This window comes from Pelodiscus sinensis, chromosome 11 (assembly GCF_052426305.1).
Source record: "Pelodiscus sinensis isolate ZL-2025 chromosome 11, ASM5242630v1, whole genome shotgun sequence".
NCBI lineage: Eukaryota > Metazoa > Chordata > Testudines > Trionychidae > Pelodiscus > Pelodiscus sinensis.
The window spans coordinates 1,856,663-1,866,171 of record NC_143062.1 but is presented as its reverse complement, the minus strand read 5'-3'; positions in this window follow the sequence as shown (position 1 = coordinate 1,866,171).

The following is a 9,509-nucleotide window of genomic DNA, read 5'->3' as shown; positions in this document are numbered from 1 at the left end:
TACTTGCAGTCTGTGATCAAGTCATCTGTTAAGTATCATTTTTCACAGATTTGGCCTGGTGTAAATCAGAATTAATTCCACTGAAGGCAAGAAATTGCATGGGCATAAAATTGCAGTGAGAAGAGACCCAAGTGCACAGTGTACAATTTCTACAGTGAAATCCAGAGTCTCCAAAGGGTTAATGATTTAATTTCTAACTGTGTCAATTTCCAGTGTCATCTCTATGTACACAATTTTCCTCTGAAACAATGTGTTTTCCTGAGTCTTAACACTGCTCAAACCTTTCCTGCAGTACACTTCTGTGCCGCTGCTCTAAACTGGCATTCACAGAAATGGAAGGAGCAGACTTTCCATCCGTGAACTACTGAAGCCCAAGTGTTGAGATATTAACAACTCCTTAAAGAATCAGGAGTCTACTTCACTGGAGCTGCACTGGAGCTTCACCATCCTGGGAGTAACCTTATTATCTATGACAGAGCAACTTCAAATAAAGTAAAATCCAGACCAAATCCTGGTCCCTTACCCAGGCGAGTCATCCAGTAGGATGAGTAGGGTCAGTGAAAGCTGGACAGAACCTCAAATCCTGACTACCATGACTGGCTACAGACTACAGATCTTGACTACGGTGCTCATGCAGGATTTTTTTCAGAGCCCAGATTCACAGATGGATTTAGGCATCATAGAACCACACTTTTACATGCCTTGCCACCCAGTGGAATCCATGAATGCTGGGTTAGGTGCCCAGGTGTGACAGCGTGTTGGGGTTTCCCCATCTCCTGCACCCCCGTAGTGGCACGAACAGACTCCACCAGCCAGTAGAATAGAGGGAGTTTATTGCTTCTCCAGGATACAGCACAGCACAGATGTAATCTAGTTACAGGAACTGGGGCTAGGAGGCCTCAGTGCCCCCCTCTGAGATGGGGGTGGCTGGGCCCTACAATCCCAGCCCCCCTCCCTAGTTCCTTCTCCCCTGCTTCCCAGACCGAAACTACCACTCTCTTCCAGCCCTGCCTCCCAGCCAGGGCTCCACTCCGCCTTCTTCCCATTGTTCCGCTCCCTGGGAGATAACTGGCCGGACAGGTTCGGAGCCCCCTGCATAATGACTCATCCCCTGCCCTGCTGGGCCGTGCTACAGACAGCAGACAGTGGAGGTCACCCACAGTCCACTGCCCAGCATAGAATCCAGCAAGGTACCCCCCACTACGTCACACCAGGCTCCTTACATGAAGCATTGGATGAGATGAGTGGACCCACAAATCCAGGCTGTTAGGGCAGTAGCTGCCTAAACTAGCCAGTAGCCATTGCTGACTGGCAGGATGTGACCTAAGTCTGTCCCTGCTCAGGGAGTTAGGCGTGGACAGGGCTAGGCACCAGCTGAGTCAGAGTTTTGAGTATCTTGATGTTGGGCTCAGGTGCTCTTGATATAGGCACCAATGTCCTTCTGTGGATCTAGGCCCTGGCCTTTCTGCAGGCTTTGGGATCAGCTCCCAATTCAGCAATGTGCTGGCCATCTGAGAAAGGAAAAAGCTGCCAGCAAAACAGCATGATTCCATTAAATTCCCGTGTGACTCAAGGAAAATTGCTACACCAAAAGTGAAAGGCTAGTGCACTAACCCACTTGTCATCAAGTCCCCTTCTAGCAATTGCTTTGTTTTTTGGGATTGCACCTGGAAATGCTTATTGTATACATATGGAACTTGCTTTGCCTGATAGATCATAAGCAACTAAATAGGAATGTTAGTGGTAAACAAGTTCCTTGTATCTGTGAACAAAAAAGGAATAAAAGCCAACGAGGGAGGACGCAGAGTGGAGTGTCTTGCAAGAACAAGAAAAGTTGAACCTATTAAAAGCAGAAGACAAAATGAGCAGCATGTCGTTTTCCTCTGCCTGGAATGAGGTTTCTGGTAAGATGACGCAGACCTTCTGGGGCCAGATCATGCTCCCAACTGAAAAATAAAAAAGAGAAAATGCTCTCCTAAAAGAGCAAAGAACTCGGATGTTCCGGATGGGTTTTAAGCCATGGGAAAGTAAGGAGCTGAAACGTTCGCACTGTGATGGAACCCAAGACATTATCGAAGGTTGGATATCTCAAAAAACCTGAAACATGTCCTGATATAGCACCTAAGATTTAAAAAAAATCTGCATGCCAGGGTGAGAGTATCTGTCACATGCTCTGTCAGACACTAATTGGGCCATATTCTACAAATGTGTTGGCATGGCTCAGACAGCTTCCCTCTAGAGCCGTGGTCACCAACCCACCTCCAGCAGTGAGGGAGATAGTGCCGGCTTCCTGTGGGGTGGATGGAAGTCCAGCAGCTGCGCGCCACTCCTGGGGTTTGAGGAAGTGCTCAGGCTGCTCTCCCTCCCCCAAACAGCCGGCGCCGTACCACAAAGCAGGTCTGTGGCATGCCGGGGACTCTCTGCACGGGGGGGGAGGTAGGAGTCCCCAGAGGAGGCGCGTGCCCAGGCTTCCTTCTTCTACGGGGGGAGGGGGAAGAAGGAGGTTGGAAGAGGAATCTCCAGAGGAGGCATGTGCTGGGGCTTCCCTCCTCTGCGTGGGCGGGGAGTTAGAAGTCCCGAGAAGAGGCACGCGACCGGACTTCCCTCCTCTGGGGGGGAGGAGATCCCAGAGGAGGTGCGTGCTGGGGATTCCCTGTCCCCTGCAGCAGAACCCACTGGCACCCTGTCCCCTGCCCCCCACTGGCACCTTGTACCCTGTCCCAGCACCCGCTAGCACCTTCCCCAGTACCATGTCCTCTGCTCACACCACCACAGTTGGGGCCACATTAGTGAGGTTGGGGGACGGGGTTGGAGGAGTTATTTTTTTGCATCTCACTTGTGTGGCCCCAACTGACTTTTCTGTGGGTCAGTGACCCCTGACTCAAAGCAGGTTCCCTGCCCCTCTCATAAATAAAGACAATGTTAAAACTTTTTGTGTTTGACATAACATTTTATTTAAAAATGAAGCCTAGCCAACAAACCCCCAGTTGGGGCCAAGCCCCTATCTGGCCACAGCAATATAACACTCCTGTACCTCCTCGATCTCTGACCCAAGATCTGAGCCTATCATACACTGGAACCCCATATCCTGAGCCTCTCACATCCCCAAACTCCTGCAGCCCCACATGCTCCGTCTTCTGCCACAACACTCCTGCATCATCCACACACCTGCAAATCTGCACCATCCACACACTGTCCATCTTACTCCCAGCCTCCCTGCCCTGAGCCCCTCACATACTCCAACCCAAACTCCTGCTCCCTCACATCCACAAGCATGTGGCTTGCTCAGTACCCCAACACCGCCCAGCCTGGAGCCCTCTCCCCGAGCCAGCATCCCCTTCTCCACCTCCTCCTGCATCCAAATTCCCTCCCAGACCTTGCACCTCTCACCCCTTCCCACACCCAAATCCCTCATTCCCACCCCAGAGCCCACACATCCTGTCTCAAACCAGTGAGGGTATGGCTAGACTGCAGGAGTTTTTCCAGGATTCCAGAGGTATCCTGGAAAAAGTCTTCTGTGTCCAGGGATGTGTTTGTTCTTCTGCTTTTTTTTTTAGTGGAACAGCAAATATGCTCTTTCGATAACCCCTGTATTCCTCATTCCATGAGGAACGAGGAGGCTTCCAAAAGAAGGGGTTTTTCTGACATTTGGCCCAGTCTAGACAGAATCGGAAAAAAAAGCGGCAGTGTAGCCGTACCCGAGAGTGTATAAGGGCTGGGGATAGCAAGTGATGGAGAGGAGGAGAACAGAGGGTGGGGCTTCAAGGAGGACGTGGGGTTTTAGGGGAAGGATGGAGCAGTAGATCTTGGCTTGTCCTGACATTTAAGAAGTGATCTTGGATGTAAAAAGGTTGGAGACCACTGCTCTAGAATGTGGTTTCTTCCCTAAATCACATCCAAGCCTTTTGTGTCTGCAAGCTTGCACTCAAACTATCCCCAGACCAGGCTTTGCCATGAAATTTCCAGTGCTCCCCATAAAGGGCAAGAACTGGCTCATGGATCACCTACACCTCTTCCCATTCCCCCCCCCCCCCCCCCCCCCCCCCGTAGCTCTCCAGTCCTGTCTAGAACCAGCAGAGCGAAAGCATCCAGGAAGAATAAAAAACATGGGGGTGGGGAAGTCATGATCTGAACTTTTTTGAACCACCAGGGCTGTATTCTACAAGCCTCTACATGCAAATGTGCCCAAAAATTAGTAAGCACCAGCGTGAGTGATGCACTAGGTTCTTATTTTATCCAACACCCCCAACTGCAGCACATGTGTTGTACAGAGGAGAAGCAATGGACAGAGCTTAAGGGCAACTCTCCTTACCTGATTCTGAGGTCTTGGGCACTACCCAGGTGAGTAAAGTGAATAGGCTGTGGCCAGTTGGTAATACTTGCATTTTAACTCAAAACAAATACAATTCCTTGTGAGAGCCTCACTTTTGCTTAGTGTAAAAATTAAAAGAATCTAGACACTTGGATTTTTTAGTCTGCTCAGCTGTACAATTTGACGGGCACCAAAAACTGTTGAAACAATAAGCAGAGCACTGTCACAAGACTCAAGAGACCTAGGTTATTTACCCATCTCTGCCACTGACCTACTGGTGACCTTGGGCAACTCACCTCCCTACTCTGCCTCCCCACTCATCCTTCATCAGCTTTATTTATTTAAACTGAAATATCTGTGAGGCAGAGACTGTGTCACTCTATGGATTTTGTACAATGCCAAGCACAATGAGGCCCTGATCTGGGTTAGAACCTCTTGGTGCTGTTGTAATATGCATAACAACAAAATAACTGGAGCTCTGGAGTTATCCATAGTCTATTCAAATACAGATGGTGCAGAATTCAGGGACAAGGGTGTAATAATATGCATCCATTTGGTCTGACTTGGCTCCCTTATCAGCATATTCAGGTTATATACATTGGTGGATCATGCTCCCACAGCTACTAGCTCAGGGAGCCTATAACACCACAGATCCAGCAGAGGGAGCCAGAGCCCTGGTAGCTGAAAGATGTAAGTGAATTTTCCCAGTCCTGTAAGTTGCTTTTGCATTTGGGATTCTGTCTAACAAACACCACATTTGTTTTTCCCACCCTTCTGTGACAGTGTTATAGTATTACTTTTCATGCCTGTCATTTAGAGCTTGTCAGCATATCTGTGATAGTTTCCTGTTCTTTGCGGGCTTTATCGATTGGTCAAAAACATCTTTCATCCTGAAATTTGTCGTGACAAGACTTTGACATTGACTAAAATGGTATCAGGCTTGGTTTGTCGGTTGGTTTGTATTTAATCTTTTTAATTAAAATACAGAGTATAACAAAAAGGGTTCTGAAGGGATTCTGAAGAAAACAGGAATAGAACATAACAATACAACATAAATCATCTGTAGTTATCACTAAGATGGTTTAATAATTATATATATTGCAATTTGAATGTCTATATTAAAAACATCTGAAATCTAATTATAAAATAGAAGCAACATAGATTATGCATGAAAAAGCAAAATGGTTTAAATTCCTTAAGTATGTAAAGCTTCAGCTGTAGAATGAAAACTGTACCAATCCCTTTTGGGAATGGCAAGTAGAAAGTGCTTTTTCTAAAGTTAGTCTTATTGCATTCTTATGTGATGTATCCTGAAGTCTGACCCTGCTCCTGTTGAGCTCAGGAGTAAAATCCTTTATTAACTTCAGAGAGCAAGGTTCATCCCAGGGGAGAGATTTTCAAAACATCTAAGGGAGTTAAAAGCACCCACCACCTTGAGGTGCTTTTGCAAATTTCAGCTCATAAGTGCAATCTGAATAAACAGGCCTGAGTTGCAGTTGGGGTGGGGTGGAAGCATGGAGTGATACCTGCGGAAATCCCACAAGATCAGGTCCAAAACTGCAAATCCTCAGAAATTATAGTTGCTTACATGATCTTCAGCATTGTAAAAATTGTCCAAGTTTAAATTCCCTCTTTAATAACCCAGCACAAAGGTTTAATTCAGCTCTTCCATAGTTAGTAGATAACTTCCATCTAATTTTTAAATTAAAAATAAACCCTGTGTGTGGCTGCTGGACATAAATTGGGGGTTATAATTTGTAGGGCAATTTTGTTGTTGTTGTTTTTCTTCACACAAGTGGCTCTCCTGATCATGAGCGAGTCCATTCCCAACCCCCTCAAACCTTCAATGAAAACTCTGAGTATGCAGGGCCAGACCCAAGCCAATGTTCATCCAGCGGTGAATTGCTTTAAAACACATCTTTCTGAATTCAGAACTTCATGTCACTTCACGTGCACTGTTCCATCATATGAATTGGTTCTGAGAATAGCACACAGTGGACAAAGCCCTGAGAACAAGGCTTCTCCAAACCCTTGCTCCCATGTAGGCAGAGGAATGGCGAGTAGGGTTAGGGAGTAATGCAGGAGCACAAGATCACCATGAAGATGGTTTGGGGCCCCAGTTGATTCTGTTGTTCAAAGCCCTGCCACTTTTTGGAGGGGAAACAGCCCCTGTAGTGGAAAAGTGGCAAGAAAACTCCATGACATAGGAGTCTAATCTGACATAAACTCTGGTACATCTACACTGCGGAATAGTTATTTCGAAATAGCTCACCTACACTGCAGGGAAGCCTCAAAATTAGTCCAGGCTTCCCTAATGTAGACATGCTATCTCGATTTAGAGCCCCAGAAGCACTGGGGAGAAATAATGTAGAATGGCCCTGGTGAGGGGCTATTTCAAAATAGCAGCAGTGAAGCGTCTACACACACCTTATTTCAAAATAGCTATTTGGGGCTAGGCGTTATTCCTCGTAGAATGAGGTTTACAGATTTCAGAATAAGTCATCCACTATTTCAAAATTATTTTGAAATAATGGAATGTCTGTGTAGGACGCTCGCATTGTTATTTCAAAATATCTCGAAATAACGGTGCAGTGCAGACGCACCCTTAGAGCTCTTTCATTTGTTACTGCATGGCACCCAAACAAATCAATGAGCCAGCTCCTTCTCCTATTGAAGCCAATAGCAAAACTGCTACTGAATTCACTGAGTGCAAGATCAAGCCTTTACATATAAAATTACCAAAGGTGGGTATATAAACAGTGATGCGCAACTCACTGAGAGCCAAATTCTCTGGCTCAGGTAAGGATCACAGAAGGCCAAGGAAAAAGAGGGACTGGTGCCGAGGTGGAGCAAAATGCAGCCTGCACTCTGTGTGTGGATAGGTTACATACCTGTATAGCTCCTTCACCCCCAACATATGGGGAAATGGAGGAGGAGTAATTGATCTGCAGCTATATGGATTCATCAGCTGAACCCCACTGCAGATCCCACTGCAAATGATACTGCAGAGCAACAGCGAATTAGGGATCTTAGAGGAGAAGGGAAACGACAACTCCTACCCCCAGAACTTCCCTGAGCACAGTCCTTTGTTCTGTACTTTGGCTGTGCACAGGTACCAGTACACATATGGTTACAGGTCACATGATACTACATATGCACCAATATATCAGACACAAAGTGTTTTATGAGTGAGACTCCTACAACAAAAGTTACCTTAGAACACATTGAACTCCAGCCAAACTGGAGAGATTAAAATGGATAAAGACTGTTAGGAATGTCAATGGCATACAGAAATCCTAATCCATGTGGCATGGGTTTGTTCCCAAGTGCTATTCTAGAGTGAGGCAGTAAATCATACTAACTTCATTTTGGTATCTAGGGACCTATATCTCTTTATATAAGTTAACGTCTTTTATTAATTCTCCTCACAATGGGTAACATTCAATTGATTTCTGAGACAGTATATTTGAGACTAATATTTTCATTATGGAAATTTTCAACCACACCAGATCTATTGCCCTATCAGTTTGGATATTTGGAGCAGTCAGTGGTAGAAAGAGGAAGTTCTAAAAATAAAGACTGTTTAAGAGATTTCTGACATCTGTTCTCTTTTTCTAACCATTTGTGCCTGATCTGTTTTGTTAACATTCTGTGGGTTCATCCTTCAGACATTTCTCATATGTACAGTCCCATTTACTTCAGTGGGAGGAGGAAAAAATCCTGCCTATAACTTGTATTGTAGAGATACCCTTCATTTCCTGTCCCTATATTTTGAAAAGAAATGCATTTTACATTAAAAGCTTGTAAATCTTCACACACACACACACACACACCAACAAAACCCTCAGCTCTGCCATTTAATGGGTTTGTATTTTGTTTGGCATTTAAAGGAACCCAGTTTGATAAATTTAGGCCTGGCATTTTGATTTTGTAAAATAACTGTAAGTGGTGGTGCTGATGGGACTGGTGGGGAGGGAGGAGGGAAGGAAGGGGAGGAAGGGGACTTAACTAATATGGCTGGAAATGGTTTTGTGATTTTTTAAAATAAAAAACACTTCAATTAAACATTTTTTGTCTTTGTTGTAAATGATTTCAACATCTCCCTGCTTTGCTACAAACCCAGGCACTATAGGTCAGGGCTAGTGCATAAGAACCAAAAATTAAAACCTCACTAGAAAATGACAGTCTAAGTGACCAGGCTAGAGGCCTGATCTGGCTTCTTTTGAAATCAGTTGGGGTACGTCTCCACTGCAGCACTATTTCAGGATACTTCCAGTATTCCAAAATAGCATTTGCTATGGCTTGATAGCATGCCTGTTGTTTCAAAATGTAATCGAAATAACAGGCCGCTATTCTGACGTCCCAGTAAACCTCGTTCCATGAGGATGAAGGGACTTGTCGGAATAGCCATCTATTTTGAAATTTTGAAATAGACTATCTCGAAATAAGGTATGCAATTTGCACAGCTGAAATTGTGTAGCTTATTTTGAACTAGCACTGCAGTGTAGACCCTAGAGTTTTGTCACTGAGTTCATTGGGAGCATGTCTCCGATTTCTGTGTTTTTATCCCAAAAAGTAAGCACAGAATAAGAAGTAAGAAGTTAAGGCGACTAAGGCCCAGAGCCTCCAAAGTGTTTAAGAACCTCATTCTCACTGAAACAACATTTCTTCCGTTTTAGTAATTAAGGGCCCAATGTGCAAAGACTTGGGCATATGCTTAACTTTATGCACTGAGAGCAGTCAATAGGACTACTCAAAATGTGTCAAGTAAAGTAAGTGCCTCAATTTTTGCAGGATCAGGCCAGCATCTTTATTAGTGACATAGGCTCAGCTCCACAAAGATATTAGATTCCTACCTTTCACTGCCTTCAGGACATATTTCAAGTATGCAACTGTTTATTATTGGTTGCTGGAATTTCATACAGTTCAGGAGAGGTAAGTGCTGATTCATGGTTTTGCCTGAATGGATTTGGTGGCTAGACATGTACCATACAGATGTGTATAATTGGTTTGGTTTGGTGTAGCTGTCATTTATTAAACAGGAGAGTTACATTTTCAACAAGTATGTGGGCTTTTCCAGCTGGGTGTGCAAAACCTCCAAAGCCTACCTGCAACCTGGTAATTTGCACACAAAAAATTCTGACTGGTGCACTCCTATCAGGAATTATAGCACACAGCTTTGGTGTGAGTACAAGCA